Below are 14,382 nucleotides of genomic sequence, written 5' to 3'. Positions count from 1 at the left end.
AGGACATACATTTTCTCATACTGGTCCCCTGTGGGAATCAAACCCACAACCCTGGTGTTGCAAGCACCATGCTCAATCAATTGAGCCACACATGTACAGTACAGTACAGTATAGTGTCTATAGTGTCTATGCGTGTGGTGTTGTGTGTGTGTTTGTTTGTATTGAATGTCTCTTCTCAATTTCTGTACTGAAAATATGAAAAGTGATCACACTTAAAAGCGCACTCTGCCACTTTAACTTATGGTCAACCTTGCTGCCCACGGCCTGTACTTGTTTTGGTAAATGATGTGTGTTTTCTGTGCAAATTCTAGGCCAAATGTGTTTGCAGTAACTTCGGTTGTAGCTGCTTGGGAAATTAAAGTTACAGATTCTACCTTTAGAAAAACATGAACCTATTTGCCTTTTTATCTTCTAATTTATTAAAGTGAGGTACTGTACATGACTGACACTTGGGAAAGAGGAGCATGTAACCGCCCATTACATCAGTTCCCATCCACCTTGAGGAGAACCCCTGGCTAAAATATTCAAATCCAGTCAATAATCTAAAACCTGGCTATGGAGTGAGGGCTTTGCACCAGGGGGGCTCAGCTCACTGGTTCCCCACTCTCTGTGACCCAGCCCTTCTATCCTAACACACTACTGTTCCTCGTGACTAATAATGGGTTAGAGTTGGCCCTCAGAGCAGCCAGGCTGCATCCAGGACCTTGATTGGTTCACCCCACCCCTGGGTAGGCTGATTTAACCAGCCACTGAATGCATTCTATTTAATGAAGACATGCCCATAATGGAAAACTGGATCAAGTCATCACAGTTTACTTTATAGCCCCTAGGGAACATTTGATGCAGTTTCGCTGATACATTGATACAGTCAGCAAATCTAGGTTCTTCAATGAAACGTCACGAAAGCGTGATGACCACACACGCGCCCATCATTGGGGAAAACATTGGAGGAGTCTCAACAGGGCCGCCCATCAAATGTAGAAAAAAATATTTAAATGTTACGTTACATGCTATATTCCATGTTACAAGTGGAAATGTATAGTAAAGATTTTATTTTATTTATTATGATTAATTACTGCATGTATTGTATTGGCGTTCTGGTCTGAGAAGACAAAAAATATTGGTGCTTTGAATTCTAATTATACAGAGATAACATATTGAAAACACTTGGCAAGGGAGTAATCTATTAAAGCAATTAACCTGGCAGCCGAGAGTACAAGGTCCCGCACTTTCTCAGTAATGAGTATTTTGGGTCAGTTCAACGTTATCATTACGACAGAAGGAAAAACCGCCAGGAGGTATGGAATGATTAAAACCTGTTTGAAGAAGTTTCGAGGGCCGCTCTCCCGCTCTCCCGCCCCCTGGCCTTTCCTCTCCTTCCCTCTCTCCTCTGCTCCCTACTCCCACCAGCCCCCTGGGGTATTGTGTCGTTCTGAGTCTGCTGTGTCAAACACTTGAAAATGTCACAATGAAAGCACTTACAAAGCCTAACATCTCCCTAAATCCTATAATTATTCCAGGATACATTAGGTACCTGAGCCGCGGCTCTCAGATGGGCGCTGAGAGGGATTCCACTGGATTCCGACATTCCCACAATCAGCTTACAGAGACAGATCGTCATGATTGGCTAATAACCTGGAATGGTAAGTAGTGCGCTTAAGTCAGGAGAGATTGTTGGGGAGAAGAATGTATCCTTTTTAACTAACACTGTCATTCCTGGGCCGCCTTTTATTTCGGTGACAGATTTCATTCTAGCTGACTACAAAAGGGTACGAGGCAACATTTTCAGAACTAGCCCCCCCCCCTTCCACCCACCCTTCTTTCATTTCAAGTTCCTCTTAAAAACTCCATCTTTCATGTGCTAGGCCTATATCACCAATCCCCTGAATGTACGATTACAGTCCTCAATATCAACCTCTGGTGTTATGCACCCTACCCTCTCCCCCTCCCTGCCCTCTCCTAGAACCCCGCGCTCTAATCCCCACACTCCAGCATCACTCTCAGTATTAAGCTGGGAGGAAACTGGAAGTCTTTACTAACCCCGCTGCTCTCCGAAGACACTCAATCAGCCTCGTTGACGAAAAGAGCCCAGTCGACACATTTGAACCAAAAGTCTTTAGCCTCGTCTGTAAACTCTCCCTTTCAACGCCAGACGAAGTGTCAATACCACCTCCCTCATCGCCCGCCATCTCACCAAGGGGAAAAAAGGAGGCAAAGAAAGAACGCCCTTGGGATTTTAACTTGAAAGAGCCTTAAGTTGTTGAATGCAGAAAAGTCCAAATATGAGATGAGATAAAAATGCAGAGGTCTTGTATTTATTTACATAAGTAAAGATCAGTTGAGTTTTCAGACTAATTCATATTAACGCAGAGCACGAAAAATGAGTTGAGACAGTGGCAAACCCAAATAAAGAAGAAACCCCACCACATATTTAGTCAGGGAATACGTACATAAACCCTTTTTTAAAAGAAGGGAGCTCCTAACAGGCGTGAAGCCTGTGCATAGACTAATACACAGAGACAATTTTTCTAGATAATAGCCTATCACGCAGGATACAATTTAAATAAAAAAATGTCATTTTCACCTTGAAATGAACAAATGATTACAATTTCTATACAAATTAAGGCATCCAGGCTGTGCCTCAGTACTGTGCTGGGGCCATGAAACTTGACATAATTACCATGAAATACATTTTCAAATATTTGTATTTTGTCCATCGTTTTAGAACATGCCCGTCTCTGCCTTCTGCAAGCTTGTGATCTCACCTTCTGGGGATGATACAAAAAAAAGAGAGAAGAAAATCATCTAAGATGAAAACCCCCTTCAACAGATGAGATAACAATTTGAAAAAGGGGAGAGAGAAAAAAACAAACAGTAAATTGCAGCGGTTGAGCCTGGCACCCCCTGCAGTTATCTCTTAGAGCCAAATGATGGCTTCTTATCGTGGGAATCATATCTAATGGTTATCTGCTCAGATGCTTCTCTTCTCAACCCCCCCCCCTTCCCCTACTCTCTTGCCTCTTCTCTCAATCCACACCAAAGTAGTTGTTTATACCTGATTATAAATCTGCCTGAGTAGAAAAGATGTTAACTTGTGCGTTTCCGATTGAGAGTCAGAATAAATTGGGAGCTATATGAAAGGAGAGGCGTTTAATTTCAAGGAGAGGCGTTTAATTTCTTGGCGGGTAGAGGAGCCGTGGGGGGCTCTGGGTGATGCATACTGCTGTTTGTTCAAATGACAATTTCATTTAACAGTATAACTAAAATGTTTGCTATTGCTTCTCCACTGATGAGGCAGGTATTATCACATGTTAAGACATGATAAAGTGACATGCCCATCCCTTAGCTGTGGTTGACACCACACATGCACCTACAGGTCCCTACACCTTCCTCCTCAATATATGTTGTCTGTCAGATTCCGGGACCTGAGAGACAGACGTACATCAGATCTCAGCACTTGACCCCATAATACCGGAGGTCAGTGCCACACCGCTGGCGATTTCACACCCGAGATGAGAAGGAAATGAACAGTGAGGCCCTCTGAAGCAGTGGCTTGTGGGGAAAGTGGCCATGCTGCAGGCTTGGCTTCCTTACAGCTGCGCTCCCCTTTTCACTGTGGGGCCACAGGTACAATGGAGAGCTGCAGAGACAGAAAGGAAGAAAGAGAGAGAGAGAGCAAGAGAGAGCGAGAGAGAGAGATCGCTTTGCCTCAGCCCGGCCCCCCGTGGCCCTCCCTCTACCCCCCCCCACCACGGGTTAGCGGGCACAGCTGGAGAGCAGCTCCTTATGCATTCATGAGCCGACGTTGCGGCTAAATAAAAAGCTTCATTACAACGCTAAAGTGTTACTAATTACATGTACCTGCCACCCGGCAACCTCTGAAAATCTAATGTGACACACTCGATTGGAAAATCTATTCCACCGCCCTGCGCCCCTCTGCTCCGTGGAAATGTCCCTAACCTCCACCCCACCCATTTTAGCTCTCCTGATATTTACTATTCTGTTGCCATTATGTCCAACCAAGCCCTTTGCGCTGTCTGTCACGACCCTAATATTAGCTGAAAATTGGACTTTGCAAACGTAACAGGGGAGGAGGTGAGGGGGACTGGGGGAGGAGAAGCCCAGTAGGGGGGCCCAGCCACATCAACCCCCTTCTGAGAGGAGGCAGAGAGGAGGAGAATCTCAAGTCCACTGGTGTTTACTTTCACTGACAGTGTCTGTCTGTGCAGCATTAAGCTAGCTATTAACTGAAGGTGTTTCAACACAGCACAGATGTGAGGTCAAGTAGCACTGTTAATCAATTCATTGGAATGAATTGAATAAGGGTTCGGGAAGACAGACAGATTAATCAAATAGATTTTTGAACAACAAAAATATGAACAACAATTGCTGTGCTATTCTTGGCTTTCTTACTCACACTGATTTCGGTAATAGCTGCTTTTTTTATACTTACAATGTCTTCGATGTGATTGTCTTACCGCACCGACTGTAGGGCGTTCTGGACAAGAGCGTCTGCTAAATTACTTTAATGTAAATGTCTACTTCCTTAAACCCTTTAAGGGGGAAGGGTACTAAGCTTAAATATGGAATTGTTTTAAGATGGTCATACAATGGGGGCTATAATACCACTTTAGGTACTATAGCCCATAGAAATGCATAGAATAACACATTCATAAATTGCAAAAAATGCATCATAAAGATGAAGGTTTTGAAGTGTCTTTGTTATATCTAGGAGATATAAGAAAGCTCAGGAAATATATATATATTTTGGACACATATTTATTATCCCCTTATTTTTGTTGGCACAAAACACCTCCATACTTCCATTTGCATTACCTCCAGACCAGTCCTGTGACACTTGTGGGGGTCAAAGAGCAAAATGGAGAACATCCTTTCCATAGAGTTTTTAGGTTAAACCGTTCTGACGCTACAGATGTTTTTTTGACAAGAACGATTTTCGGGATCTCATTGTCTGACAAATACTGCTGTAGCTCGGCCACCTTCCACCACCAGATGAGAAAGGCCAACATAGGCGGATGCGGGAGATTGAAAAGCAGCTTGAAATAGCTAGCTTAAACTGATGGATTTTTATAGGATTTTTTTATTATGTTACTTAGATTGACACATGGGTCCGTCAATAGCGTAAGGACAGACACTGGGAGATGAGAAGCAATTACAGGGAGTGAACATTTAATGGATAACAGACAAGAAACAAACAAAGACAGCATCTGGACAGGGGAAAACATAACGGCATCAATGCTGACATGGAAACAAACTGAGGAACAGACAGATATAAAGGGGCAATAAACAAAGTAATGGAGTTCAAGTGAGTCCAATATTGCGCAGATGCGCGTAATGATGGTGGCAAGTGTGCGTAATGATAGGCCGCCTGGCGCCCTCGAGTGCCAGGGAGGGAGAGCAGGAGCAGGAGTGACAAATAGACTCTTATTAATTCTCAACTCAGAAGGCACTGGTGTCTTCTCAACTTCAATCGGTTTGGAAATTAGGAAGTGCTACGTTATTAAATTAAATACACATTTTTGTGTCATGAAGTAATAAAAAAAAGATACAGTATTTACTGCCATCTTTTTGGTTTCGGATATTCTCTCATTGATAAAGACAGGTGAGTGTCACTTAAAGTGACGCTTGATTTATATTGTAGTTGACAAGACGAATAAGAGTACAAAATATTATTTGGTTAGCTGTTTAGATTACCTTATTTTCCAGGTCTCTTACCAGAGTGTCTCTTATCATGTGCACCTCATCCTTTGATGGGCCTTGGTGTGGATGGCAAAGTAGCTGTGCATCGTAGAGATTATCTCATTGGTGCTCACCAAGACCTGGTTGGCGAAACCTTTGCTTCTCCCCCTTGCAGAGGTAGTGCAGCACATAGCATGCCAAGACCACGGTTTTCATGAAGGTGTAGTGGATGTCGGAGTGTTTTTGTTAGCGGATCATTCGTCTCCCCTTGAGGTGCCCAAATGTGTGCTCCATAACTACTCGGATAGGTTCTGCCTGGAGAAGCCCTTCACCAACCACAGGAGGAGAGGATATGCAGGATCTCCTGCGATCAGGAGAGGTACTTACACTCCTTCTACATCAACCTCAGCCTGGGTTCACGTCTGAGGGTATTTGTACAGGTTGGATGTGGCCAAGACAACAACCCTGATTAGGTATTTGTTATCCACAACCACATGTAGGATGTTGGATGGCCAGCCCTTTCTGTTAACCAAATCCTGGTATCCCTCTAATGGGGGAAGAATTGGGATATGAGTCCCGTCCAGTGCTCTGTAGACCTGTGGCACACCATGTGTCAGGTAGTTGTGACGCGTTATCTCCTGTGCCTCTATATCTCCAGTCAGCTTGATATGGCTCCTCATCCTCCTTTTGATGGCTGTACAGACAGTCTTGCTGACTCAAAACAACTCTACAATCATCCGATATTTGGCACATGTGGCAGCTTGTCGAGTGCAATGGCAATGCACTTACTGGTGGGCACAGGAGCACAAGGGCTAGTCAACATCGGTCCAATAAATGGTCCTATGCTCTCAGACAAATGCTTAAATGTTGGTGGGGACATTATAAAATGTTGAAACCAAAGGCTCTCCGTGAAATGCCCCTGGACAACCACCTCCCGGAACTGCCTAACGCGCTGCTGTTGCCAAGGGTTTGGCGCAGTGGCACAGTGGAGGGGATTTGCAATTGTTTATGTTCCTGATAGGTCAATATTTAATTGAGGGCAGGAGCTGAGAACTTGAAGCAGCTGTCTGGTATTAGACTCATTTGACACGGTAACAACACGAGATCAATAGGGGCCTCATTTATAATCGTTTCATACATTTCACACAAAATTTCTGCTTTCGCCATTTCTAAAAATTCTGAGCATATACAAAAATATTTAGATTTATAAACTTGGCGCATGCCATAGATACGCATGTTTCCCGTAAAGCATGTGTGAACAAGCATTAATACTCCACCTGGTAAACCATTCACCTTTTATGGTTACAATAACACCCTTTATTTGCTGTATTATTTGAAACTATTGAAACTAAGGCCATGGAATGCAGTTTCTATAAGAAAGAGCAATAACAATTTTCATCACATTTCTGTAGAGGTGGGGGCAGAATGTTTTGATACTTTGCAGTGACTTTCAGTGACGTGTATTCATGGATGTGAAGGGAAGCCAGGCTCCCCCACCCCAAAATTAAAAAATGTATAAAATAATTGATAATTCGTCTCTCAGTGTTTATTATTTTCCTTTAATTCGCAAGAGGCTGAATGTATCTTACCCGGAGAAAGCATCCAAGCAAGCAAAACAGCACCCCCCCCCTGTCTCTGTATGTGTAGGCCATCTCTATGATGCTGTCTGGTCAAAAAGAGTATGACATTGTTGCCGCCATAGCATTGAATGCAAGGGAAGCCAGCGAGAATTTGGCCTCCCTTGATAAAAAAAGTATAAAATAATAGCCAATCAGTGTTGAGCTAAACTGAGTGAGCTCAACTGTGAATGGTCCTGTAGCACCCCCCAAAAAAGGGTCAAGGGAAGCCAGTTTGGATTTGGCTTCACTCCAATAAAATTGAGAGCAAACATCATTGACAGAAACAACATGAATTGTTGCATCTTATTTTGTTATTGTCCTCCGGTGGCTAGCTAGCTACCAAAAATTGTCCCTTTCCTAAATTAGCCATGCATGGAGATAGGGATCTGGACTTGTGGTTTTACTTAATTCTTCTGTACTGGCCAATGATTATAACCACGATTCTGATCCAACCATAAATTCATACATTGTGTCCCTGACCTGAGAGGATAGAAGTTAGATCTAGATGTAGAAGGCTAATGTTAACTAGCTTAACGTTGCCCATGAAAGGAAGTTAGGCTAGAGAGCAAGCATTTTAGCCAGGTAGCCTAGGACAACAAAAATAAAAGCCTGTTCTGCATGACGGAGTCATAGACCGTTTCTTTCAAAATTAAAGAGTGGAGGATGGCTTTGGCGTTTCTTTACAAGTAGAGTGAGTCAACATGTTTTATCTATGCAAATGCACCCCAATTTGATGTTGTTGAAATGATGAAGTTGAAATGCTGCTGGAATAGTGGAGGCAGCTCCTGTTTTTTTTTTGCAACTTGAGATAACTCTAAATCAATAGTTGTTTAGTAGTCGGAAAATGTCAGAAACATTAACTTGCTTGACCATACAGTAGGTCATGTAACTGTTTGTTACATGCAATATGCTTTGTGGACTTCACAGGACAGGGGTTGCTCTCTGGTTTTTGTGTGGTCGAATTTATTCTGGCGCTGTGTCTTCTTATTTTCTCGGCCTTAGCCTATATATCAGCAAGGCATATGAACTAACAGATAATAGAGCAAACAACGCAATTTTGACAATACATTCAATGCCTTCGGAAAGATTGATGAGTAAAAAAAATATATTATAATCAATTTTAGAATAGGGGTGTAAAGTAACAAAATGTGGAAAAAGTCAAGGGGTCTGAATACTTTCCAAAGGCACTGTAAGTTGCTACATGGCTTTATTTTCTAGCTTGGCTTCCCCAAGTATTTTACCCACGCACTGCTACTGGTGACTTTTTCAAACTAAACTATGTGTCTGTCTGCGCATTCTGCAAGATTGATTGTATATTCAAAACAATTTAAAACTAGGCTAAATGCTACAATGCTAAAATTTTTCAATTTTTAGTTTATCAATAGATTATTGGGTTTCTGTGTCCTGCCTTGGTATAAGTGCCCCTATTGCACAGCAATTCTGCAGGACTACCAGCGAATTCTGAAGTATTGTTAAGAAATAAATCACAGCATCAAAGGCCTTACATGGCCTACTTCAGTGGTTCCCAACCTTTTTCGATTACTGTACCACCAACTGAATTTTGCTCTGCCCAGATTACCCCTGAAGTACCCCCTCGTGTGCATTTTTCCCAGTAAGCCTATGGTCTCACCAGTTTTCTCAAGTACCCCCTATGGATAGGCCAAGGACCCCCAGAGGTCCTAGTACTCCTGATTGGGAACCACTGGTTTACTTCAATGTAGAATATCAACTGTTCACGACTTTTAATGCAGAATAAATTCCTCACCTTTTCTGGCCATGATGTGAAGTAGCCGTACAACAAATTACCATGCGCATCTATCATTTAATTGGAACTTGTAGCCTAATAAATAGGTAGGCTACTGTATATGGAGGCTATTTCAAGTTTTGCAATCCCATAGGTAGTTAATAATATACAGTCAAACTTCTCAGTGATAGCCCCCCTTTTTTTCAATTTTTGCCTCAATGATATACCCAAATCTAACTTCCTGTAGCTCAGGCCCTGAAGCAAGGATATGCATATTCTTGGTACCATTTGAAAGGAAACACTTTGAAGTTTGGAAATGTGAATTGAATGTAGGAGAATATAACAAAATAGAAGAAAATACAAAGAAAAAACCAACTGGTGTTTTTTTACCACCATCTTTGAAATGCAAGAGAAAGGTCACAGTTATAGCCATCACTCTGATTGTAATTCCAATAGTGTTCACAAGATGGCAGCAGTGTATGTGCAAAGTTTCAGATGGATAACTTGAAGTGTGACTCAAGACTTTTAGTGTGAAGTCCCCAGGTACATTTGGGCAAATCGTGAAGGAGACATTCGCATACATATTAAATTTTTCTGCAAGAATATTGTCAAATCTCTATACTTGGACTTTGTTTTAGCTTTCCTAGTATTAGTAACCATATTATAAGTTCAACATTTGTAAAACAACCCATTTTCATAACTTCTTCTCTGAATATCCTTATAATTTTTGTCTAAAATGAAAAGGCATGCTGTCATACAAGGTTAGTAGCTACAGTTTACGACATATACATGGTTTACAAGCCCAGCTCATTGGCTATCTAGCTAGCTTCGTTTGACCCCGATTGGTGCTTTTTTGACAAAGATACAGTCGTTAAAGTGATGGCCGCCCGCGTCATCGGCGTGCCATGAATGCGTTGCTCTCTGACCAAATATGGTGTCCTATAGGATATACTACACCAATATTGAAATAGTGAAGTCTTGTTACCTTTTAGGATCTCTGAGGAATAGATACGAATGTGATTGGACTCTTTGAAACAACGTTTAGGGTGAGATTTTCACAGATTCCTTTCAAATTGAACGAGTGGAAATTCAAAATCGATCGTGCATGCTATGTAGACCTTTTTAGGATATGAAAAAGGATTTTATCTAAGAAAACAACACTTCATGTTATCTCTAGGACCCTTTGGATGATAAATCATAGCAAGATTTCAGAATGTTAGTACACACTTCACCTTCAGAGGCGAATGTATTAAACCTATTGCAGTGAAAAAACTGTTTTGTCATTGGGTGCTTTCCTCAAACAATAGCATGGCATTTTTTCGCAGTAATAGCTACTGTAAATTGGACGGTGCAGTTATATTAACAAGAATTTAAGCTTTCAGCCGATATAAGACACATTTATGTACCGACATTTGTTGTTTCTCTACAATCTGCGATCTTGACATAACGCGCTGTATGATTTACAAAAAAATTCAACACAAATGTTTACTCTTCTCTCAAATGGAAAATGGCTGCATTCTTGTTCATGTTTTTCTGTTGTTTTTATTTTATATTATTTTTAATAATATCCCCATTTGCACAAAAGACTTACTTGCCAGCTTGCAATACAATATTTCATTGACTACCAGATGTGTGGACACATGGTTTAAAGTTTGTGAAGAGTTGAGCACATTCTCATGTCAAGTACATTCTTTATAAAATAACTTTTGCATAAAAACTGGCGCATGCAAATTTTGGGATATAGTTTGTACATACACAGGGTTTAAAAATGAGGCCCCTGATCTGATGATTTATTATTTTGGCTCTTTGGGTTGCAAGCAAGATTGTTTTAAAGTAACTGTCCAGTGTTTCCAGATTTGTATTAAATATGACCTATAATGAATTACAATATCAGTTAAATAGTTTTCCTTCCAAAAAATAGTAAATAAGTATGTTAAAAAACAAACTTTTCTGTGTTGGAATGGTGTGGGCTTACGCCAACAATAGAATGGTGTGGGCATATACCGGTCATTCAAAATATTCATGCCAGTAGATGGCTGATTGGCCAGCTCAGCCAATGAGGCAGGATGACATCATTCTCCATGAGGAGGTGGGGTTTGAGGTGGGGTTGTTGAAGTGTTTTTTTCTACAGTTTATTCTTTGGCCACACGAGTATAAAATGAGTCAATAACATTATTTGGGTGTGAGTTAAAATAATGTTAACTTTTAAAAATGAGATTTTCACTGGACATTTACTTTAACACGCAGTGCATATAATGTCCCATTAGTAGCATTTTAAGAAATCCAGCACTACTGTATCTATCGTGCAGCTTTGTGTTACATTCTGTCCGTTTGTTGGAATCAACCTACTGAGATTAAATTAGGCTGTTATTGTTGCAAACACTTGTGTAGCAGTCTGCTAGCTAGTAGCATGCCAAGCTTCATTGATAGAGAGCGTGGTAGCTTTGTTAGCCAGCATTGCTAGCAGGCATCCATTCAGGAGCCTATGGTTTATGTGATGACTTGCCTGTTAATTGTATAATAAATGTTGTGTTATAACAGGCCTACATGTCGTGTTAGGCCTATGCAACCTTGTCATTTGTTTATTTATCATGTCTGCTTGTTTGACTGATAAATTCATATGATGTCAAACCTAATGTTCTGCATTTTTCTAAATGTTACATCAGTGTTTTGAGCCCACTTTGGTATTCATTGAGCTCCATTATTGCCGTTGTTTGGCAAACACTAATAACCCTATAAGGTCCGGGCTTCAAAATTCTGCCATTCAGCTATCTGACACATCATTAATTATTAATGTAATAATAGGTAGCTGTGGTCCACCTGTGAGCATCTGCCAAAAGAAAATCACTACTCCTCCACTAAATCAAATCAAATGTTATTTGTCACATGCCACGTAATCAACAGGTGCAGACTAACAGTGAAATGCTTACTTACGGGTCCTTTTCCAACAATGCTGAGTTGTTGGTGAGTTTTCCCCCCATTATTTTCTGCATATCCTCTGAAGCTCTGTCAAGTTGGATGGGGAGTATCGCTGCACAGCTATTTTCACGTGTTCAATCGGGTTCAAGACCAGGCTCTGGCTGGGCCACTTAAGGACATTCAGTGACTTGTCCCGAAGCCACTCTTGCATTGTTTTAGCTGTGTGCTTAGTGTCGTTGTCCTGTTGGAAGGTGAACTTTCGCCCAGTCTGAGGTCCTGAGAGCTCTGGAGCAGGTTTCCATCAAGGATCTCTCTGTACTTTGCTCCGTTCATCTTTGCCTCGATCCTAACCAGTCTCCCAGTCCTTGCCGCTGAAAAACATCCCCACAGCATGATGCTGCCACCACCATGCTTCACCATAGGGACGGTGCAAGGTTTCCTCCAGACGTGATGCTTGGCCCTCTGGCCAAAGAGTTTCTTGTTTCTCGATGTCTGAGTCCTTTCGTTGCCTTTTGGGGAAACTCCAAGTGGGCTGTCATGTGCCTTTTACTGAGGAGTGGCTACCGTCTGGTCACTCGACCATAAAGGCCTGATTGGTGGAGTGCTGCAGATATGGTTGTCCTTCTGGAAGGTTTGCCCATCTCCACAGAGGAACTCTGGAGTTCTGTCAGAGTGACAATCAGGTTCTTGGTCACCTCTCTGACCAAGACCCTTCTCCCCCGATTGCTCAGTTTGGTCGGGCGGCCAGCTCTAGGAAGAGTCTTGGTGTTTCCAAACTTCTTCCACTTAAGAATGAAGGAGCCCACTATGTTCTTGGGGACCTTCAATGATGCAGAAGTTTTTTGGTACTCTTCCCCAGATCTGTGCCTCAATACAATAATGTCTCGGATCTCTACGGACAATTCCTTCAACCTTAAGGCTTGATTTTTGTGCTGACATGCACTGTCAACCTTATATATACAGGTGTGTGCCTTTCCAAATCATGTCCAATCAATTGAATTTACCACAGGTGGACTCCAATCATCTTATAGAAACATCTCAATGATGATCAATGGAAACAGGATGCACCTGAGCTCAATTTCAAGTCTCATAGCAAAGGGTCTGAATACTTATGTAAATAAGGTATTTCTGTTTTTATTTGTTATTCATTTTCCCAGATGTCTAAAAACCTGTTTTGCTTTGTCATTATGGGGTATTATGTGTAGATCGATGAGGAAAATGTTTTATTTAATACATTTTAGAATAAGGCTGTAACGTAACAAAATGTGGAAAAAGTCATGGGGTCTGAATACTTTTCGAATGCATTGTACAGTATATGTAGTACCAGCACCGAGTCGATGTGCAGGGGTACAAAGTAATTGAGGTAGCTACATGTATGTACAAATAGGTAAGGGGTAAGGTGGTAAGGGGTAAGAGGTAAGGTGACTAGGCAACAGGATAGATAATAAACAGTAGCAGCAGCATATGTGGTGAGTGTGAAAGTTTGTGTGCGAGTGTGTGTGTTTGGGTGTATGTAGTGTGTGGGTATGTGTGTGTCGGGGTGACAGTGTAAGTATGTGTGAGTGTGTGGGTAGACTCCAGTGTGTGTGCGTACAGTCAGTGCAAGAACGTTAGTGCAAGAATTGGTGAATGCAGGTAGTCCGGATAGCCATTTTTGTTTTGCTATTTAGCGGTCTTTCTTAGCAGTCTAATGGCTTAGGGGTAGAAGCTGTTCAGGGTCCTGTTGGTCCTAGACTTGGTGCCTTGGCACCGCTGCCGTGCGCTAGCAGAAAGAACAGTCTTTGGCTTGGTTGTTTGGAGTCTTTGACCGCCTGATCCTCTACTCTCTGGGATGGGGGATGTATTTAATGAATTTAATTCTGAGGAACCATATTGTGTGTTACACCAGCAGTGTCTTAGACATGTGGACCCATGGTATCTTCATCTTCGGCAGCTAAGGGACAGCTGTACACAAATGACCATAACAATTTACTCTCTGCTGAGTCCGACTTGTAGTGTTTCTATCTATTCATTAGTGAGGAGTTGGGGGATGGGGACTGGGATGAAACACACACACACACACACACACACACACACAAACACAAACACAAACACAAACACAAACAATGATTATCTCGAGAGATTCCCTTGCGTCTTGTAAAACCTATAAGCCATGTAAAGATGAGAAACCCATAGATCTAATTCCCATCTTTTCTAATTCAATTTCTGGTCTTCCCTTTGATTCACACTCATGTTTTCTCTCTCTTTGCTGCGGCCCACTCAAACATTTGTCAATTGTTTTGTTTACACAAAGTTGTGAGCACATGCACAGATGAAGAATGCGCACATTGAGAAAAGGACATTGTTCATTATTTTGCAAACATGGCTCTATTTGTAAAGGACTTTCAACAAAGATTTCTC

The sequence above is a fragment of the Oncorhynchus mykiss genome, chromosome 9, assembly GCF_013265735.2.
Source record: "Oncorhynchus mykiss isolate Arlee chromosome 9, USDA_OmykA_1.1, whole genome shotgun sequence".
Lineage (NCBI taxonomy): Eukaryota > Metazoa > Chordata > Actinopteri > Salmoniformes > Salmonidae > Oncorhynchus > Oncorhynchus mykiss.
Note: the sequence above shows the minus strand (reverse complement) of the source record.